The following is a 23,805-nucleotide window of genomic DNA, read 5'->3' as shown; positions in this document are numbered from 1 at the left end:
CAGCAAGATTTATCCTTGGCCTCAAGCCCAGGGACCGCATCTCTCCTGCCGTGAAACTCTTTACTGCCTCTCGGTTGCTGCAGGATTAAATTAAAATACCTCTGCATCATCCATAAGGCGGTCCGGGGCCAGAGACCACGCTATCTGCAACTTGCTCTTACTAAATACTCTCCCTCTAGACCGGTACGTTCCTCTGGTACCAGCTCTCTGTGTGCAAAGCATTTCGATAAACAGAGGGCCGGAGACCGATCTTTCTTTAGCTGGCTCCCTCTTATGGAACAGCCTCCACCTTCCTCTTTGTCTTGGGCCAGACCTCCTCAAATTCCAGAAGCCCCTCAAGACTTTCCTTTTCACCTCCTCCTTCCCTTCCCTGTTAATCTCAGTCACTGTGATTGGTGTCAAGGGCCCTTATGTGTGCTGGGGGCTCTGTCCTCCCCCACCCAATCGCCTCAGCCTCTACCTACACACAGCACTTGCCTCAGTATCCACTGGCCTACGCCACTGTAGGCCTGCACTTACTTACTTATTGCAGCTCAACGCTCCCTAGCACTTACTATACTGGGCACTTGCATCTGCTGCTCACCCACAAACACTTACCCACCACTCCCTCTTCCCCTCTTTTCTCTCTGCACTTGCACGTTCTGAATACAAGGCCTAGTATATATTTCTTTATCCTCCAGTGTATCCATTGTTTTCAATCCCATGTACCCTCACTGTTGCCCTGTGGGTTGTTTGAAACACAATTTACTTGTTGTATAAGCGTCTCACAAATGCACAATTAAATTAATAAATAAAAAGCAAAAGGTTACCTTGTCTGTCAGGCATCATGACGCATTGACCCTCAATATATTTAGAAATATTCCTGACTTGCATTTCATGAAACTGGACAAAGAAAACAAGAGCTTGTAAGGAAAAATGCAAGAGTGTCCTTATTTTGCATGTTCTCCCATGAATCCAATACATGTGTAATGGCTGCATCCATCATTGTTTTACCAGTTGTACTAGAGCATGTTTTACACAATTTATGTTAAGTGTTCTGTGATGTGTATTGGGCAGTTGTGCCATTTTACCAATGTTATAGGGATGACAGAAGTGACATTGCAACTGTTTGACCCACGTGACACCCCAGGGTGTACTATGATTCACTCTTTGACCCAAAGACCTGATAGTGTACTTTTTTTACTAAAACAATGTTTTTTGTTTTAAAAGCAGAGGGAGCTTCTTCATAAACAGTGATTTATAACATGGACCAACGAGACTTACAGAGTAACAGATCATAAAATCATTGCAATATTGCAAAGAATTCGAATATTTTAGCCCCAGTTTTACTACTTTCATATTAGGACCTGTACAACACAGGCTTTTACCACAATCAATATAGATCTGTGCACTACAGCCATACCTTAAGTAGACTCCCTCTGTTCAACGTTTGCTATGTTAAAAAAAAAAATAGATTGCTTGCCAAATATTTTTTGCCCCGATTCGAAACCCAAATGATATGCTATCAGTTAAATTTGGAGCAACCCTGTTTGCTCCATTTCCTGTCATGCAATGTGAAACAATTGGCACAACAACATTTTTACTATCCAATATTTAATTGGATTGAAGTGTATTTGCTCCATTCCATATTGAGTGTCTACATTTGCTCCATTTTAACACTTTATAATTTGCCCTGAGAGAGGGTTCAAAATCAGGTTGTGAAGTAGTGCACAGCAGTGTCTGCCATACAGGGTAGCACTTGTCACCCATAGCTGCCCCAATTGGTCTTCGTGGAAAGAAACACATGAAGCAGCTTCCAAAAATCCTTAGGCATTCATTACTGCACATTCCAGCCATGCAATGACGATATGCAAGAGAGATAAGCTTTATAGTAAAACTAATCAGATGTATCCTGTAAATTAGCAAATTAAGCTGTGCTGTGGAAACATTGAGAAAAAACAAAGAAACTAAAGGTGGCTGCTGTGGTTCATCACTCTCAATGTCACTTACCAGATCAGTCCTTAAATCAATCAATTCTTTAGTGTTGAATTATGTAAAACCATTACTTAAAAACACAATACATCATTTTTAACATTTATAAAAATGTAAAAGCCCAACTTTCTACTGCTCAGGACACCTTTGCATCGCACTCAGCATGTAATAGAGTATTGAAATGCCTGTGATGGGTTGACAAGCCTTAGCTTTTTTTTAATTTTAAAATGATGCAGGTAATTATGTCACTGAAAGGGAGGTCTGCTAATCATATGCCCCTTTTATCATGCTCCATACAAAAACTATAGTGTGCATATGTGCTTTGCTGTAACCCGTATGTCCTGACATCTACAGCACATCTCTACAGTGGTACAAAGCAGGTTCACCAGTCACATGTGCATTTCTGACAGCTGAACATGGAATTTTGAATGTCTGAACCTCTGATCTAAATTCCAATAATTGTATGCCTTAAAAAGTGTGGTGGGGGTCGGGCGGTAACTAGAGGGACAGCCGAAAAACGTGGGAGAGCTAAGGGCTAAACCGTTCCATGGTGGCCATTTTCTTTGTTTACCATTTTTTACTGATTTAAATGGGCTCCATGAAAAGGGAGAATGGGTTTCATTTCCTGAACTGTGGAGGCCATTTTTTTTTTAAAATAATTTTTGGTTGCAAAACATAGAGCGTCTTGCAAGTGACAAAACACTATTAGTACCTCGGTCTAACAGGCTTGGTTACTAATAGCAATAAGCCCCTCACCAGGGGGGCATTACCACATCAGGTAATGCCCGGGGCCTTCGTTATGGTCCTCACTTCGCGCGGGCCTGTAACTATGGGCCGGGGTAGTAATGCATCCTCCCCCCCTCCGGCTCAGAGTTTATTGCTTAATTAGTACTTCAGTTAAGCCATTTCTTGATGTTTCAAAGGTCATAAAAAAGGAAGGAATTGGGAGCTGTGCTTACAAATATGTCTCTGCATATCGGCATCCTGTGTCAATTCCAGATGTGGAACAGCAGATATTTTTAAACTCCCTCCCTCTCCTTCACTTCCTCTGCCATATTGGGATCCCTACAGATCTGACTGGCTGCTCCGCCTCCCATTTTGTTCTTGTACTTGAAAACGGAAGGCGAAAGTATGCTGCCTGTAAGGGCCTCTGTTTTTTTTGTTATCAACGAAGTTCATTAATTTGAAAAAATATTAAAACATGTATGCTTTTGTGACCATGGAATTGTACCACTTCTTTTTGTGTCTGATATCAGTATTTCATGTTTTTTTACATTGCTTTTAATAATCTATTTATTCTGTGTAGTGCAGCCAGAACATCGTAATCTCATAAGTACATCATGTCATTATCCTACCTCCCACCTCTCACCCAGTGAACAACACTTTAAACAACTGCCCACCACCCCAATAACACATTAACAAACAGCTTGCATAGCATAAATTCAGTGGTTTCAGTTTGCTGTACCCACTACTGTGGTAAATTGGCACTCCCTCCCCAAGTGTCCAACTTCCCACCCCTTCTCCTCCCTGCTCCCCCAACACTAAATACACAACACCCATTCCTGTACCACCCCCCCCCCCCCAGTCTCCAGTATAATACCCTTCCTCAAGGGGTTTTATCATCTGGCAAGTGGAATAACTCCTGCACCAGCCCACAACACCGCTCTCCACTCCTGGCGGCACAGTAAATCATTGATGCTAATTACCCAATGTCTCCTCCAACCCTTCCCCCGCACATGCTTGCAAGTTGTCCACTAATATTAACTTTAACCACAAACCAATAACCACACAACCCAACAGTACCATACTATACTATTCATGCCTACCTGTCATTCATCCCACAAAGACCCTGCAGTACTTGACAGTAGGACACCTAATAAAAGTGTGTCCCGAACGCAAACGTGTCCTTGAGGGGAGGCCTCCTTCCAATTGAATCCAAGTCTCTATGGAGAAGTTGCAATTCCAGAGGTCGATGCCACCCCCTGAGCTCCCCACAAATAATCTCCCAACCCATCACAACAGTATGTCCCAAAGCATTCCCGCCACCTCCTTAATATCAAACATGGCACACATATGCCGGCCTTCCGTGTTTCTTGACCTTATTGTCTGCCACATCTGCCATCTTGTTGATGTTCATCCACTGATGCACCTTCTCTTGACTGTCCAAAAAAAAGGGCTTTCCCGTTGTGCAGGACCTTCACCTTGGCTGGGTGCAGCAGCATATATTTCAGGCCCTGCCGCCTAAGCCTCTCCTTCGCTAGGACAAAAATACACCTGCATCTCTGCTATTGCATTGTATAGTCCGTGTATATCACCAATGGTGCAGATGCTCTCTTGTGAGAAAGCGAGGATCTTCTCTCCGTCTTTAGAATTCAGTATCCTTGCGTTAATCGGCTTCAATGGCGCTCCCGGAGGTGGTCTCCTTGCCAATGATCTATGCACCCTTTCCACCATAAATCCCTGTGACAGGTTCCGAGGGCAATCTCGTGCTGTAGCAGATTTTCAACATAGGCTGTAGGGTCTCTGCTTTCCCCTCCTCCTGGTAGAACAAGAATTCTAAAGTTGTTTCATCTGGCCCTGCCTTACGCGTCTTCCGATCTGTCCTCCAGCGCTCTCCCTTTTCGAGGTCAGGTCCTGGATCTTAGTTCTGAATTCTTTTTTGGCTTCCGTGGCTTGTTCCACCTTCGCTTCCACTGCTCTGGCCCTCGCTGCCAGGGAGTTCACATATTGTCGTAGCAGCCCCACACCTATCTTCACTTCATCTATTTTAGTTTCCATTGATGCTCTTAGAGCTGATATTCCCTCTAGGATGTTCTCATCTGCCCCCAAACTACCCTCGCGTGGCTCCATTCATGGCCCCTCGATGTGTGTCCATAGGGACTACCATGCCATCTTTCTTACGAGAAAATACATCCATCTTTGTCTGCCTCGGCTTCACCAGTGTTTTCTGGTTCGGCATGTGTTCCCGGAGCTCCGCAGGCTCCCTGGCCCTGCCCAGTGCAGTCAAATATCCCTTCCAGGAGCTGCTATTGTACTTGGCCCCCATCCGTGCTCTGTGTACTGCCGGCTCCTTCTCATCCTATCTCCTCTAATATCCAACAGCACCCTCTGTGGCGCCTGGCGCACTACTTGTGGAGGTGATGCCTCTCAGCCATCTGTTCAGCAGACAGTCAGTACAACCCATGTGTGGTCTGTGAGAAACTTGGAGGTTTTCTCACTTCTACTCCCTTTGGGTCCTCTATGCAGGTGAACAGGGAAAGGTCATCGCTTTTGGATCCTGCCTCTAGGGGTGGACAAGCGAGGGAGAATCACCTGGATAGAGGGTCCTCAGGGATTGGAGGTGAGAGACCCCTAGGTGAGACAAGCTGTTCTAGGTTCTCCTATGTAAAAACCACTGTCCCAAAAAATAGTAGTAGGATGTTGTTCATCTAGTCCCATGACTTCGGAGCAGGGTAAGAATTGGTATTATACCAACTAGATGAAACAAAAGAAGAAAAAGGATAAGAAAAAGGATATTGAAGAAGGAGACATGGTATGCCCCTTGTCCTCAGGAAGACCCACCCTGACCTTCATGGGTCATTACAAAGTTTTCCACTTTCCTCCCCCATTGACATGCATAGGAATACTGGGATGAGGAAGAAAACACCAGGAACTGTGAAGATTACCTCCCTTTACCATTCAAGTGCGGACATGATAAAGAGGCCTAATGGTCAGGCATGTCCCAAAAATTGTCTTAAGTGGGGTCAGGCAGACCAGGCAAGTGGAGCACACCTGAAACCTCGTAAGGAAGCTCAGGTGTATAAAAGGTGGGGCCGAGGAAATAGTTGGAGAGAAGCAGAAGGTGAGGAGGCAGCAGCAGGGAAGCCAGTTTGATCTGTGAGTTTCCCTAGGAGAGCAGAGCACCGATATGCTGGAGGTTTGCAGAGGAAAGCCAAATGTAATCTCGTGGCGAGGGAGCTGTATCTCCAGGGAGCTGGTGAAAGAACCTGAAGGAAGCCTTGTGAAGTTGGTTCCTTTAATATGGCTAAAGACTGCTTGTTACCCTACCTGGACACGCAAGCCCAGGGCAGTCTGAGGGGCAGGTGGTGAGACCCTGACTTCAGAAGAAGAAGCTGATCATTGGGGAGCCAAGAAAACACAAACGGTGAGTGAAAAGCAAACAACAACCTGGTGTGTGTTTTCCCGCAAGTGAATACAAAGTATCCAAGTACATCCGTAAGGAAGAAAGATACGGTTGTTAAAACTATGAACCTTTATCAATCTAACTATGAAGTGATGCGTCACTGGGTGATCGCGTGCATGATAGCATGATAGTTCATGTGTGAAATGCTTCTATATGAAATTGCGAGCCTCATATAACAAGGGGAGCTGCGCGTGGACATAAAGTGGAAGAAAATCCTGAAATGTAAAAACCCTTGAGAAAAGGTTATTGCCAATGGAATAAACTGAATTAACTAAATTAATACACTTGAACTGATTGTTCCATTTACCTGTATAAAATGAGACTGCCTAAGTAACATTGATTATTGATTTACAAGAAAGAAACCATCCTTTTTTAACTCTGAGAACCAGCACTTATATATGTGGAAAAGACAGAAGCTATCCTTGTCAAAATCTGCATTGGGAAACCAAAAAGACTGAAGTGTGAACTTCTGAAGAAAGCCTGTAAACTCTTGGCTGCGTGACCTGTAATGGGTGGACCGGGGTCTGAAACTGCATCTTGACCATGGAGAAGCAAAGAAAAAGCAAAGCCTAGGTTCCTGGCTGCATGACCTGTAATGGGTGGACCTGCGGTCTGAATCTGGGCCCTAGCCAGAGAAAATTTTGATACAAATCAGGAAACTCATTGTGGTGTAAGAAGACAACCAAGTGCCACCAGACTTGAGAAAAGCAACGCCGACTGGTGAAAGCTCAGTTAAAAGGTAAAAGCTGGAAGATATTCTTCAGTTTGAAAAGCTTACAATAAGCTTGGGGAAGGGAACCCTACATTTTGATAACTTGAAACTGTATTTCCCAGAGTTGTGATTAAGGTACTTTATTTACAAGGAGACACTGAACTTGGGGAAGGGAACTGTATGGGAGGACAGGTCAAAGAGACACCCCCTCCCCTGCAGTCCCCTCCTTGTGATGTCCATGACTCATCAGAGGCCCCCCGGCCACCAGGACCCCTGGCATGCTGCAGCATGACTCATCAAAGGACTCCACAAATTCGATCTCATCACCCTGGCCCTCATCGTGCTGGAGGCCTGTATCATATTTAAATCCTGCTGCATCATCGACAAGGCTGTCACCATGAAGTCTCCAGGCTACCTCACTGAGAAGCTCTGGAGGCCTACGATCCACCAGAAGTAAGGACATGTGCAGATTTGAAACTTCGCCAGCGCACGAAGGAGACAGGCCTTCTCTGTCTTCACCCAAAGACTCTGGAACCTCCTCTCAGTTAACATCAGATAAGCCCCATCACTTTTACAGTTCAGGAAGGAGCTGAAGACCCTCGTCTTCAAGGAGTGGCTGCTCCCTAACACCTAGGTCAAGGACAATTCTGATAGAGTAAGTGCATAGAATAAAGTAAGGGGAGGAGGGGAGGAGATAGAAAAAAGGAGAGGAGGAGAGAACAGAGAGTTAGCAGTGAAAAAAGTGGAGAAGCAAGAGGGGAGAGCAAATACAATTGCAGACATTGGTAGTAACACATAATGTTGCGAGAGAACAGCAAATATAAGCCAAGATTCAAGAAGAAAATGGGAACAACATGATTAAGGGCCACCATGAGTCCAACATGCAGGGGAAGTCCAGCAGGAGGGTTGAGAGAGGGTGACGCACTGTGAGTCAATGAAGTCCATAAAAGTAAAATCCAAGCATTGGCAAAAGGTGTTGATGGTGAAACCAGAATGTATCAGGACAGACTCCTGGAGAGGTAGGATGTAGGGGGGAGAGAGAAGATTGGACGGGGAGGGGAAGCATTCGTTCACCAAAGATAGACACCTCCTGCAGTTGTTTGTCAGTGCTAACCTATCGCCCAACATAGGTGGGAAGAGTTGAGTCTCATTGGCATAGGAGTGCAATATAAGCAATTGTAAGTGAATGAAGCAGGCTATTGGGTGAATATAAAATGTGAGGATCTGGGAGAGCCAAGAGATCCTGGAGAACTCTGAACAGGAGCGGCAGATGGTAAGAGGTAAAAGATTAGATAACAATAGTATTTTACTTCCGATATTTTGATGTTGGGGGTAGCATTATTTTTAGAGCAAAATAATGAATCCCCTTCCCATTGGGGGAACATTTCCAAGTGAGTAAAACTACATTTTACCTCTGATATACACACATTTTTTGCAATCCAAACTTCTGTGCACCTAGTAAATCATGCAAATCCAAGACTTACCCTTTAGATCGGGCAGTGATGATATTGGAGCTCCTTCCTGTGGCATTGCTTTGCTGCTGACACTGATCTAAAGATACCCACAGAGGTATGTGCGCGTCAAACAGGGACAGGTTCCCATGTGTGGAGTGTTTGCTAATTTCTGTTGTGATTTTACTCCCTATTGTTATTCTTGGAAGTACCTTGCACTCCGTTTATCTGTATTTAACTGTTTGCGACCTACCAGTCAGGTAGGTCTGAAATCCAAAAAGGCCAGCCCAGCCATTCAGATTTGAAAGCTGATAAAGTGATTACTAGTCTTTTTGGGTAACAGCATCATTGTTTCAATCCTCCATTGCCAACATATTTTACGACTGGTGCAATTATATTAGTAAACTCCAGTCCTAGAATATTTGGGGAAAGTGTTGGATAGTGCCTTTAAAAACAATATCGAGTCACCCTCGATGTTATTTCCAGCGAGGATATCACTGGATGCCAGAGCAAAAAAACAGTGGTAATTCCATGTTCTCTCCACAGAATTCTCTATTTTCCTTCACGCATCCTGATCTCTTTATAAAAAGAATATCAGACACACCAAATGGGTTAGGCACATGATGTGCCCCAGGGGTGTTGCTAGTTCTGGAAAAGATCAGGAGCTAAGCTAATGTCGGGACTGGTGGGACTCGGGGCTAGCTAGCATTTTGGTTGTAGCACCTGAGCTTCTATCTGGGGCTACAACCAAAATACCCGGGGCTATAGCCCCTTTAGCCCCCCACTAGCAACGCCTCTGGTGTGCCCGAAATGTTAGTACAGAGGGCACGTGGCATCACAGAGTCAGCGCTATTAACTGATAGAAAATAAAGGCAGGTGGGAATCACGCCAAGGGCTTCTAATGGCGCCGCTCTGCTGCTCCTTAAGCTTGCACCTGAACAATGCATTGCGGTGGCGGCCTGCATTGTGATGCAGCAGGATTTCATGATGGGAACACATTGACCCAGATACTACGCCTTGACAAGAATATTAGTTTTCACTGTGAGAAACTGTCCTTTGTGTCTAAAGCCTTGGCAACATAAATGCAAATTCAATCCTTTTTGTTTTCGTAAGCTGCGCATCAGTACAGGGCTTTGTGTGATGACTTATTTCATATCATTCAAGCGTGCCCTTTGTCGCCTTGTCTGCAGAGTCTGTTGAACAGATTCCTGCGGTTTGTTCAAAATATTGCAAGCTTTGATTCTGGTCTCTTGGACATGGTGATGAAAATACAATGTTCTCTAAAATACCCGCTAGTAGCCTACATGCTACTTTATCTGAAAGAACAAGAAATATGTGAATATTTCATAGAGTTGCCACATTTGTTGGAAATATAAAACTGTCCCTCATTACAGTTTTGCTAGTATCTTGCTGGTAATTCTGGCGGGATACCGGCAAAACTGCCTTACCGTTTCTGTCGCCCAATATCCTTTCCCCGGTCTAGAAGAATGCGTGTGCTGGATTTACTGGCATTTTTTGCAACTTATAATGAGCCCCATGTATCGTAATTCTTCACCGATTTTACAATGGACATCCTCATTGTTTTAAAAATCCATCCATCCACAGTGACATCAAGCATCACACAAGGAATTTGTTTTGTTCCTCCCACCAAAACAACCTCAATTAGTTTCCAACAATCTCCGGACAGTTTTGTTGGCCAAAGCAAATAATACTTCCAAGTGATGGTAAGGCTTTGAGCATGCAAGGAGCTGGAGAATATGTGTATGCACGAGAAGGACTTTGACAGGCCATAATGATAAAGCGCAGGATGAGACACTGCTTGGCTCTCTATTCTTAGATATATCTAAATGTTTATCTGCTTTATAATAAGGCTAGACTTCCCACTTTTACCTGGACTCTGGTAACTGTCTATCGCAAAATCACTACATGGTGACGGGATATGGGACTGACTTACCTTCTGACAGCTGTGCAAGCAACGATGGAGTGTGATAAACAACACTAACCTCACGCAGTGGCAAGCTTTAATAAGCCACGCCCGGTTTCCACACAGTTTCTGCCCAGCTCCGGGATAAACCAATACCATAGAATCTTCTGGACCAGGGGTGTCAAACATAAGTGTCACGCGACAGATCAAGCTCCTTAGAACACTTCATCAGGTGCTGTCCATGGACAGTGCATATTGCCTACCAATGTCTTCTGATGGAATAGGGCAAAGAAAAGGCTCCTCTAATGCAGTGACTTCTGTTTCTGTGTAGTGAGAGAAAGACACTATCAGCAGCAGCTGATGAGATATTAAGGAATGATAGACAATTCAGTCACAATTCAAAATGAAACCACCCAAATGAATACAGGGAAAGTCACCTTACCACGGTCAGGGAAAAATTCAAATATATGCATTAAGAATATCAATCAATGGGAAATGTAATTGCATGTGAATTTAATATAACTACAAAAAGCATATTGATTTGAGAAAGACTATGCTTCAAAACTATTATTAGGCATAATGCAGCTGAAGAAAGAATCCATTTTAAAAGTGTGCATGTAGAGGCAGAATGGACAAAGGTAGCTTAGCAATTAAGAATGCATTCATCCACACATTGTAATCTGCTGCACCAGCAACATTATTTAAGAGGATGTTTTCACTGCCAAAAATACATTAGCGTACATTGTTGCCTCAGATGACTGCCATTAGAAGAATATTAAGGTTTAATTGCATTAATTGTATTTAATGTATGAAGCTGTGTGTGGTATCTCATGCCGACTCAAAACTAACCTTTAGCGTCTAATGGCCTGGCTTTATCAAGAAATCCTCCATGATGAGGTTATGAAATCATCTACTCAGTGCATTGAGACCAAATTAATTTGAATATGTCTAGAGATATGGGCAGCTCGGGGTGGGGGAATGCAGTGGGGGGGGGTTACATTGGGAACCTGTTTGTTCTTCCTGCTTGTGTTCATCCTTCAGTGCAGCTATGACTAGATTTATTTGGCCGATAGGCAATTGAGAAGAGTCGCAGGGAAGCTCTTCAGCAATGCCCCGTTCCACTGAAGAAGGCACAACACTTGTCCTAATGTGGATCTCGCTAAAGGGTGTGTCCATGGTTCAGGAATCCAGAGGGGGGGGCTGCATGCAGGGCCTATATGTTCTTCTTTTCTGTGTACATTCAGCAGTGCTGTTATTAAAGATTTGGCAAAACAACTTCACCCAAGATCAAGCAATGTAACTATATTCCGAGACAATTTTGGTGTCTTTGGCCTCAGATTTCATTGACTGATAGGTGCTTGACAAGACGCGAAGGCAAGCCATTTAGTGATGCCCTAGGCACACGCCGGGAAGGTAAGGCACATGTCTTAATATGAATGTCGCTGATGGGAGTGTCCATGCAGTTGAGAAACCTTTGGTCAGTCAAAGAACAAGCTGGTTTTAATCAGAGGTTGGTTTGATAAATATTTAGGATTATTATTTGGTTTGACTTCATTTGTTCAGTTGTGTCTGTTTCTGGTCACTGTTCTGGGTCTGTCAAGAACATTATTCTTAAAACCTTATCTGATCAGGGGACAATCAACTGTCAGTGTATCAAACACTTGAGTCCATACACTACTTTTAGAGGGGATTACCATAGTGTACAGAGTCTGTTGTCTTGCATGAATGCTTCTTGGTTGACTGCAGATATGCATACATCCGGTCCATGGACAATAAAACATTGGCAGGCATCTTCGCACCTACCACGTGAGCGCCATCAGATGTTATAACCGGGAATGGGTTGTCCTATATGCCCAGCTCTCGTGATCAATTTGAACTCTAATTTCCACCATTTTTCCTTTTTGTAAATAACATCAGAAATTCTGATGCAATGTAACACTCGGATTATGCTGTTATGAGTTTCATGCACTTTCTGTATATATTTTAGGGCTAGTATATTTTTGGGTGGAGTTTTTAGAATCTTGTGTCAATTGCCAGACCTATTATGCAAATTATGTTGAGTATTTATTATTATGTATGTGTTGTACTCTTAGTATGGTCTATGTATTACTTGTATGGGACTCATGTGAATGAAGCAATTATGATGATGATGATGATGATGAAATGGCCAGCAGCATGGAATGCTCTATGCGTGCCATAAAGTAGCCATATGAAAGAATGTGTTTCCTGCCATTCCAACCCCGATTCATTTATGCAACCACAGTCTTGATGCCTCAACATATGTGTCTTTGTTGAAGACTTTATTTCTTTTCTCTTGGGCTGCCTCACTTCTGGTGCTCTCTGCTGGAAGCGCAAGTGACAATGACTTGAGTCACTGCAGTTGCAGAGGCTTTTGTAAATGAGACGTTGCTGACAGTCATTCTTCTAGTCCTCTTTCTGTTTCTACATTTCTAGCCTTAACGTCCCAGCAATAGGATCTCTATAGGGTTCTCTACTGTTCACCCTTTTGTGTGTTTGTAAACCACATCTCCTTTCCTACCCCTTCTCTGGACTGCTAACTGATTATAAACTGTCTGAATGCTATTACATGGTCTGGTAACTGAGTTATAATCATGATCCATTGCCGGGTCTAACAGTCACTCAGCGCTATTGGTCCGAGGCTTTGTGTAGAGCAGCATAGAATTCCTCTGAAGCCAATCCTTTTCTTAATCCTGTGAGAATGGGAAAATGACAGTCGAAGAAAGAGCCATTCCCTCTGAAAGGGTGCCCAACTTATTTCATGTACCTCGTTATTTGCTAAGGAATTGCACGTTTCTGCATCAATGGCACTATTTTTCACAGAGGCATCATCTCTAAGCAATTTCAGAGCAAGGGTCACTTGATCCATATAAGATAGTGTATTTAATATAAGCTCTAGAGTAACAAGGGTTGAAAGTTCATTTAAGAAAATGGGATGTGTTCTTTGCAGGGGCGTTGCTAGGGGGGGGCCTAAGGGGGCTATAGCCCCTGATCTTTTGGTTGTAGCCCCGGATAGAATCTCAGGAGCTACAGCCAAAAGACTAGCTAGCCCCCAGTCCCAACAGTTCCGACATCAACTTAGCCCCGGGTCTTTTCCAGACCTAGCAACTCCCCTGGTTCTTTGATTGGTACGCACAGCCTATCAAACAATGTTCTGAATCTAAGACCAGAGACCCGCAAGCTTGAGGAGCAGCTGAAGAAGTAGAAGACAAGTGTCATGCAAAACATGCAAATGTGACAGTCCCTAAAAACAGAAAAGGCTACAGTCAACTTTATCCAGCACACCAAGGGGTATCTCCCACCAAACGAATCTCCAGAAGATATCCTTGATTCATAAAATCCTGCTATTTTGTATCCTATCTCTGTTTATGCACCCAATCAACCTCAAGTGGCAGCAGCTCCTCCGCCATTTTCCACAGGTGGAAGGGTTACATTTCAGAGCACAGATTCATCTCTCATTGGAACTCAGACATGTATCTAGTCAAGCACGATGGGAACACGTGGAGGCTCTAATTCATGATCACTTTCTGCTCTTGATGCAATCGGTGATAGATGGCCAACTTCCAATCTTGTGTATCCTCACACACAACAAGCGCATCTTTGACTTTTAAAGTGCTTCCAAAATACTTCTGCAAGCTGATGCTTCAGGCTACACTTTAAGACTTATTCCCTGGACAGGTATCACAATAGTTTCTGTGCATTCACCATGGCGATCCACATATGTATTTATTATTATATTTATAGCAGCATGCAAAGCCTGTGAGCATCTAGGCGCTAGTTACAGTATAGATGGACATAAACAATAGTCCGGAGCAGCAGAGGCCGGTCAGTTAAACAACAAAGTTTTAAGTATCTTTCTGAAAGCATTTTAAGAGGGTTCTTCCCAAAGGTGCAAGGGTAGCTTGTTCCAGAGCGCGGGTGGACGGACAGAGAAGCTGGTACACCCCGTTTGACCAGAGAGAACTTTGGACTGTTGAAACAATTTAACATTGTTTAAAGATTCTTTAAGATACGTGAGGATTCTGTTAAGTTTTAAGAAGAGGTCCAAACCAATTTGTAGGTGCTGCTATTCCTCTTGATTCTTTCACTCTATTATGACAAAGAAGTAATGGACCAGAGCAAGAACCCAAAGTACTGATTTTCAAATAGTCACCAACAGACGTTTCTGTACTATTTTAGAATTCTGCCCCAAAAATACAGACTGGTGATGATAAATAATTGCAAACAGAATAAGGAATCCAGCGGATAACCGTGAGAGGCTTAAATTCATTTTTGATCAATACTCTGGGATCCCCAATGTGGCAAAAAGTGCATCAAGCTGTCGTCTCTGTGTTTGTTATAAGACTGCAGTGACAAATCGCAGAGGGAATTAAAAGGCTGAAACCTCTATTCTTGGACTGACATTTTGTAAGCTGGGAAGCATTTTCATGAGAAAGCAGCAAGATAAGAAAATACTACTGAGACTAGACTGATAATAATAATTTGGCATTTATGTAGTGCTACCAACCCTCAGGTATCTGAGGGCTGCTTATTATTACCCACGGTGTGTGGTGCTCGTTTATCGAGCTCAGAAGGATGAAATGCTGAGTTAACCCTGCCAGGACTCGAACCTGCGTTAGAAGGCTCTGCACGGATGTCAAAGCGAGCGCTCTACTCGCTGTGCCACTTGACCAGCTGATGGCAGGACACAGAGCACGACCCAACCACCCAGAATAGGAAGCAATAAAGGAAGAGGGATTCCTGTTAATGTGGGTCAGAGAAGAGTTCACGATAGAAACATGTCGAATCTGTATAATGACTAGTGCAATTATTGTAGGAAGTTTGGGCATTGGAAGTCTGAATGTCGGAATCGACCCACTCAAGAAATGGCCTGGTGTCCCCCACTTTCCCTTGCTTTTGACAATAGCTTCCACAACCGGAGACGGAGTAAGAGCGGAGAAGGGCAAGGCTTTGAGGCTCTGAATACCCTAACTGGAGGTACTGAGCAGCGGAAGGGCAACAAGGCAATTATGTGAAGTTTTATTCCCTTCTAGACCCTCGGGTCTATGAGCTGTAATGCACTGCGCGTTTTATCTTCCAGTGACAGAGCCCACCTACTTTATTTTCAATTTGGTTTATTTATTTACCACCAGACTGCAACGCTGTCCTCCTGCGGCCCTGCAGGTTGGGCCCCGCTCCTCGGGCACCCTGCCATCTGTTCAGGCATCCAAGGACAGCAGCTGGCTTGAGGCCCCTTCCACCTACCCTTCTTGCCATTGGACTATGGCTCTCTGCTCGGGCTGCCCTGCAGGTTGGGCACGGCTCCTATGGCGTTCTTCCATCCGGCCAGGCATTCACGGACAGGAGCTTGTTTAAAACTCCTTCTACCAGCCCTCCTTAATATCGGACTACAGCTCGTCCTCTGGTTGCCCTGAGGGTGGGCTTGAGGCCCCTCCCACGAGCACGCCTTGCTATAGTACAGCAGGTCGGTCCTTCCGCTGCCCTGCAAGTTGAGCCCCAATACCCCGGCATTCCTCGATCTAGATAGGCATCCATGGACAGGAGCTGGCTTGAGGCCCCTCCCACTTGCACTCCTTACTATGAGACTGCAGCTCAGTCCTCCGGCTACCCTGCGGGTTGGTCCCTGCTCCTCTGGCATTCTTCCGCCCGGCCAGGCATCCACGGACACACGCTGGACTGAGGCCCCTCACACCCGTCTCCTCACCATTGGACTGCATCTCAGTCCTGCGGCTGCCCGGTGAGTTGGGACCTGCTCCTCCCATTTCCTTCTTTCCCTATTTCCTCTTCCAGTATTAGGTGTCCTTGCCCTGGGCAGGAAATTCACAAAGGCTGCATTCACAGGGCCTTTGCTTTATCAGCCTCGTTCTGCCCCTGTCTGGTCCCTTTGTGTCTTGCCTCACTTTTTCTTTATCCTCTATCATGTTGTTTTTTCTTCTATCACTCCTTGTTGAGGAGTTTTTTTCACATGAACAGTCGTTGTTTACATCCTCCATTAATATTCTCTTTAGTCATACTTTGCTTTTTTTTTAAAACCTTTTTTCTTCTTTCTCTATGTAAATACCTATCCACCTAACTATTGCTTTATATTGTTCATCCTTACCTTTGCAACACTAATAATCGAATTTCCGTTCTGTTCCTTCTCCTAATACTCATCCATCTTGCTCCACTGGCCTTCTTGATGCACAGCCCGGGTGCAAGAAATCTCACTTTATTCTTAATCTCTTCTTTCATTAAATCTTCAATTCCTCTGCATCACCAAAACCTGGATCACTTCTTCAGACATTGTTCTTCTGGATTCCTTCTGCACTTCTATTTCTTTCTCCCGCTCTCCTCGTCGTCATCGACCTGGCGGCAGCACCAGTAACTTTTGTAAAAAATGTTTTATCCCCGCACTCCCTCCAGTTCTCCCATCCTTCTCTTCCTTTGAATATCATTTGTCTCCTTGTCAAAACTATAGTCTCTCTTTCCTCATTATTTATTGCCCTCCTGGTCCTATTTCTTCATTTGGTGGTGACCACAATACCCTACTTTCTCTCGTTTTTCTTTTTCTCTTTTTAGCGCTTTCTACTTGGTGTTCTTAATCTCTATCTCTCCTCTAGACATGTTTGTTTCCTACTATTGCCCCTGCCCGCTTCTTATGGTCTCTTCTCCTTTCCATCTCTTTCTTCTAGCACTTCAGGCTTTACTCTTGATTTGGTTTTATCGTCTCCGAACTCCATCTCCCCTATCCTTAACACTTCTTTTAATCACTCAGATCATGCTCTGCTCTCATTTTCCTTTTCACTTTCTTTTCCTTCCTCTCTTCCAGTGTCTTCTAATTCTCCTTCCTTTCTTCATCATAATCTTAATAACTTTGGTCCTTTGACCTTTCTACCTATACTTACTTCCTCCTTATCTCCTATTTTTTTGTATTTATTTTACTTAGATTTATAACGAGCAACCCAAAAAGAAAGGCCCGGAGGCATACGGGCACTAGAGCAGTAAATCCATCCAAGATTGAGACAAAACATACAACACTGAACAAATATTCCTCACAGGGCAGTGCCTGAAATGCAGACGAGGCAGAACTGGCTCAAGGACACAAAGGTATTTAAAGAAAAAGGTCTTCAGTTTCTTCTTAAACATATTTAAGGATTTTATGCTTCTGAGACATGGGATTGCTTGGCTCTCGGTACAACAAGCATGTTAGTGTTGTTTAATCTCAGATGTCTGACAATTGGCTTCTTAATGCCAGGTATTGCGGGCTAGGTCCCTCCAGACTTTTATGCACTATTGTTAGCAGTCAGATGTGTATTCTGGCAACCACGGGGAGCCAATGTAGGCCCTTCTGTGCTTCTGAGACAGGTCTGTATCTTTCAGGCCAACTATAGCTCTAATAGCACTATTTTGTATGACTTGAAGACTTGCGATTTGACCTGTGTTGACTCTTGTCAGAAGGCTGCTGCAATAATCTGTCTTGGAGCCCATAATGGCTCTGACTGTCTCACAGCTCTTTTTGGTTAAGATATGGGCGGATGTGGGAGAGTATGAGATGATATGGCATTTATATCGCGCCTGTACACAAGTGTTTCTAGCTGTGACAAGACAAGGAGGGGGAACCAGAGGGAGGACACAAACACCGATCGTACTAGGCCTTGTGTCATTCAGATCACGCAAGTGTGGGGAAGTGGATGGGGGAGAAGTGTAGGTAACACAAGTGCAGCAAGCGGGTGGTTCATAAGTGCAGAGAGAAGGGACTGTAGGGTTGCAGATACAAACCACAAGTGCTGAGGGAGCCAAGAGGCAGTGCGAGTTGCAACTGGACATGCAGGAGCCTGGGCCCAAGTTCAGAGGGTGGCCAGGTGACCAATGCATGGAGCAGTCGGGAGAAGTCTGACATAATACAAAGATGTTGCCACAAGGCTGTTAATCTGAGTTTTCCTATTCAGGTTTGGATCTAGGAATACTCCGAGGGTTTTGATCTAGGAATACTCTGAGGGTTTTGATCTTTTCCTAGCAAATTTGCATTCAGTTATTTGAAACTCAAGGTATTCACTCCCCAATTTTGATATAATGGGGCTAGTCCCAATTATCATGAGTTCAGTTTTCTCATTATTTAGTGCAAGTCCACTTTCCCTGATCCAGCGCTGAATGAGATTATATATCTTATTGATCGCAAGTGTATCATCCATATAGGTCCCAGTTAGAGGGGTGTCTTCCTGCGTATCGTCTGCATAGTTAGAGAAACAAATGTCCTTGCTTTCAAATATATGGAACCATGGAGCCGTACAAATATTGTACAAAGACAGTGACCGGCATGCTCCCTGAGGCACACCATATGGCAGCGGGGTTGGGCTAACTTCAGAGATGCCACTACACTACATACCCCAACAGGCTCTATTCTCCAAAAAGGAGCGTACCCAGGCTACTGTGTCCTTACTGCAATTCGGTCAGGTTTTTTGCTCACCTTGGTCAGGGTGTACACGGAGGATGAGGAGGCTTGTCTCTGGCGATGTTTCTGGTGAAGATTAGAGTCCTGAAGAAATGGACATCCCTCTCCGTATGCCACACTGCCCAGTACCTTAATCCCGGACCATGTGACACCCAGAGTAAGACTCTGTAGAAAGTGGGAAAAACAACCTTCACAGGGAAAAACTCCACTGTATGAGGTGAAACACTAAATCCCGGAACAAATGCTTCAGATGGTTGAGTCCAAGATGGTTACAATAGCCGGGTTAGCAAGCAATAGGAATGCCAAGTCCAGAAAGAAAAGGTAACAAGTAGTGCGGATGTTGGACTTATATGCATGTGTTGCAACAACAGTTTTTACTGATAATAGCATCTATTTATTCATTTACATATGCGGTTTCACTCACACGCCAAAATAACACTAGCAGGTTTTGTCTTCATTTCAGTCTTCACTTCAGTGATCACACGTCGTTCTCCTGACGAGTGCGCGCCCCACACCATCCCTCCTCCATCCGGCTCTGTATCCCTCGCTGCCAGATCTACCAGATTAGCGCATGCTCACTGTATGCAAACACTATTCCAAGGCGCGTGCATACTCTTCCTATGTACACTGCTCGCCTTTCTCCTTACGGCAGAGCCAGCACAGGTTCCTGCTGAGGACCTTTGCCTACGCACTCAGCGCCCAAACTCTTAAGGTAACTCTCTTGCCTCTCAGCCTACCCTTTCATCCACAGGGGGGGCTTCGGCTGACTACACTGACTTGCCCTTTCCTGTTCCCATAGGTCGCCCATTCACAGCAGCAGACCTCTACATTTTCAGCACTACCACACAGATTTTCCAGCCCAGGGCTAGGACTACTGCCTTCCCTACATCCATCTCACTTTTCAAGGTAGTGTGTGTGCTTTGTCCTTGTATGCTCTGTACTCCACCTAGATCAGGCACGTTATTTACACTGCTCCCCTTTCTATTTCAACACAGGGAGCCTCATCCTGCCTTTATGATTGATTTACCTTTATTTGGTTGATCCTGAGGAATTCTGCCCTCCCAGGGCCTTCCTCCTGCACCAGGTGTTTGCCTTGACACTGCCTGAAGTCCATATTAGGACCGCATCTACCTTACTACCTGCTGCGCTTCTACTTCCTCAGAGCCAGCCAGTGTGGAGCTCCCAGCAAGGTGAGTCCCTATGGTTAGTGGAACGACATAGGTCATTATGCGTATTGTATATGCATACCTTGACCTATCATGAGGTCAAGACTTACCCTTCAGATCGGGCAGTGATGATATTGGAGCTCCTTCCTGTGGCATTGCTTTGCTGCTGACACTGATCTAAAGATACCCACAGAGGTATGTGCGCATCAAACAGGGACAGGTTCCCATGTGTGGAGTGTTTGCTAATTTCTGTTGTGATTTTACTCCCTATTGTTATTGTTGGAAGTACCTTGCACTCCGTTTATCTGTATTTAACTGTTTGCAACCTACCAGTCAGGTAGGTCTGAAATCCAAAAAGGCCAGGCCAGCCATTCAGATTTGAAAGCTGATAAAGTGATTACTAGTCTTTTTGGGTAACAGCATCATTGTTTCAATCCACCATTGCCAACATATTTTACGACTGGTGCAATTATATTAGTAAACTCCAGTCCTAGAATATTTGGGGAAAGTGTTGGATAGTGCCTTTAAAAACAATATTGAGTCACCCTCGATGTTATTTCCAGCGAGGATATCACTGGATGCCAGAGCAAAAAAACAGTGGTAATTCCATGTTCTCTCCACAGAATTCTCTATTTTCCTTCACGCATCCTGATCTCTTTATAAAAAGAATATCAGACACACCAAATGGGTTAGGCACATGATGTGCCCCAGGGGTGTTGCTAGTTCTGGAAAAGATCAGGAGCTAAGCTAATGTCGGGACTGGTGGGACTCGGGGCTAGCTAGCATTTTGGTTGTAGCACCTGAGCTTCTATCTGGGGCTACAACTAAAATACCCAGGGCTATAGCCCTCTTAGCCCCCCACTAGCAACGCCTCTGGTGTGCCCGAAATGTTAGTACAGAGGGCACGTGGCATCACAGAGTCAGCGCTATTAACTGATAGAAAATAAAGGCAGGTGGGAATCACGCCAAGGGCTTCTAATGGCGCCGCTCTGCTGCTCCTTAAGCTTGCACCTGAACAATGCATTGCGGTGGCGGCCTGCATTGTGATGCAGCAGGATTTCATGATGGGAACACATTGACCCAGATACTACGCCTTGACAAGAATATTAGTTTTCACTGTGAGAAACTGTCCTTTGTGTCTAAAGCCTTGGCAACATAAATGCAAATTCAATCCTTTTCGTTTTCGCAAGCTGCGCATCAGTACAGGGCTTTGTGTGATGACTTATTTCATATCATTCAAGCGTGCCCTTTGTCGCCTTGTCTGCAGAGTCTGTTGAACAGATTCCTGCGGTTTGTTCAAAATATTGCAAGCTTTGATTCTGGTCTCTTGGACATGGTGATGAAAATACAATGTTCTCTAAAATACCCGCTAGTAGCCTACATGCTACTTTATCTGAAAGAACAAGAAATATGTGAATATTTCATAGAGTTGCCACACTTGTTGGAAATATAAAACTGTCCCTCATTACAGTTTTGCTAGTATCTTGCTGGTAATTCTGGCGGGATACCGGCAAAACTGCCTTACCGTTTCTGTCGCCCAATATCCTTTCCCCGGTCTAGAAGAATGCGTGTGCTGGATTTACTGGCATTTTTTCTGGCATTTTTTGCAACTTATAATGAGCCCCATGTATCGTAATTCTTCACCGATTTTACAATGGACATCCTCATTGTTTTAAAAATCCATCCATCCACAGTGACATCAAGCATCACACAAGGAATTTGTTTTGTTCCTCCCACCAAAACAACCTCAATTAGTTTCCAACAATCTCCGGACAGTTTTGTTGGCCAAAGCAAATAATACTTCCAAGTGATGGTAAGGCTTTGAGCATGCAAGGAGCTGGAGAATATGTGTATGCACGAGAAGGACTTTGACAGGCCATAATGATAAAGCGCAGGATGAGACACTGCTTGGCTCTCTATTCTTAGGTATATCTAAATGTTTATCTGCTTTATAATAAGGCTAGACTTCCCACGTTTACCTGGACTCTGGTAACTGTCTATCGCAAAATCACTACATGGTGACGGGATATGGGACTGACTTACCTTCTGACAGCTGTGCATGCAACGATGGAGTGTGATAAACAACACTAACCTCACGCAGTGGCAAGCTTTAATAAGCCACGCCCGGTTTCCACACAATTTCTGCCCAGCTCCGGGATAAACCAATACCATAGAATCTTCTGGACCAGGGGTGTCAAACATAAGTGTCACGCGACAGATCAAGCTCCTTAGAACACTTCATCAGGTGCTGTCCATGGACAGTGCATATTGCCTACCAATGTCTTCTGATGGAATAGGGCAAAGAAAAGGCTCCTCTAATGCAGTGACTTCTGTTTCTGTGTAGTGAGAGAAAGACACTATCAGCAGCAGCTGATGAGATATTAAGGAATGATAGACAATTCAGTCACAATTCAAAATGAAACCACCCAAATGAATACAGGGAAAGTCACCTTACCACGGTCAGGGAAAAATTCAAATATATGCATTAAGAATATAAATCAATGGGAAATGTAATTGCATGTGAATTTAATATAACTACAAAAAGCATATTGATTTGAGAAAGACTATGCTTCAAAACTATTATTAGGCATAATGCAGCTGAAGAAAGAATCCATTTTAAAAGTGTGCATGTAGAGGCAGAATGGACAAAGGTAGCTTAGCAATTAAGAATGCATTCATCCACACATTGTAATCTGCTGCACCAGCAACATTATTTAAGAGGATGTTTTCACTGCCAAAAATACATTAGCGTACATTGTTGCCTCAGATGACTTGCATTAGAAGAATATTAAGGTTTAATTGTATTAATTGTATTTAATGTATAAAGCTGTGTGTGGTATCTCATGCCGACTCAAAACTAACCTTTAGCGTCTAATGGCCTGGCTTTATCAAGAAATCCTCCATGATGAGGTTATGAAATCATCTACTCAGTGCATTGAGACCAAATTAATTTGAATATGTCTAGAGATATGGGCAGCTCGGGGTGGGGGAATGCAGTGGGGGGGGGGGTTACATTGGGAACCTGTTTGTTCTTCCTGCTTGTGTTCATCCTTCAGTGCAGCTATGACTAGATTTATTTGGCCGATAGGCAATTGAGAAGAGTCGCAGGGAAGCTCTTCAGCAATGCCCCGTTCCACTGAAGAAGGCACAACACTTGTCCTAATGTGGATCTCGCTAAAGGGTGTGTCCATGGTTCAGGAATCCAGAGGGGGGGGGGTTGCATGCAGGGCCTATATGTTCTTCTTTTCTGTGTACATTCAGCAGTGCTGTTATTAAAGATTTGGCAAAACAACTTCACCCAAGATCAAGCAATGTAACTATATTCCGAGACAATTTTGGTGTCTTTGGCCTCAGATTTCATTGACTGATAGGTGCTTGACAAGACGCGAAGGCAAGCCATTTAGTGATGCCCTAGGCACACGCCGGGAAGGTAAGGCACATGTCTTAATATGAATGTCGCTGATGGGAGTGTCCATGCAGTTGAGAAACCTTTGGTCAGTCAAAGAACAAGCTGGTTTTAATCAGAGGTTGGTTTGATAAATATTTAGGATTATGATTTGGTTTGACTTCATTTGTTCAGTTGTGTCTGTTTCTGGTCACTGTTCTGGGTCTGTCAAGAACATTATTCTTAAAACCCTATCTGATCAGGGGACAATCAACTGTCAGTGTATCAAACACTTGAGTCCATACACTACTTTTAGAGGGGATTACCATAGTGTACAGAGTCTGTTGTCTTGCATGAATGCTTCTTGGTTGACTGCAGATATGCATACATCCGGTTCATGGACAAGAAAACATTGGCAGGCATCTTCGCACCTACCACGTGAGCGCCAACAGATGTTATAACCGGGAATGGGTTGTCCTATATGCCCAGCTCTCGTGATCAATTTGAACTCTAATTTCCACCATTTTTCCTTTTTGTAAATAACATCAGAAATTCTGATGCAAT

This window comes from Ambystoma mexicanum, chromosome 7q, assembly GCF_040938575.1.
Source record: "Ambystoma mexicanum isolate Mex_15411 chromosome 7q, UKY_AmexF1_1, whole genome shotgun sequence".
NCBI classification, from domain to species: domain Eukaryota; kingdom Metazoa; phylum Chordata; class Amphibia; order Caudata; family Ambystomatidae; genus Ambystoma; species Ambystoma mexicanum.
This window is presented reverse-complemented; position numbering follows the sequence as displayed.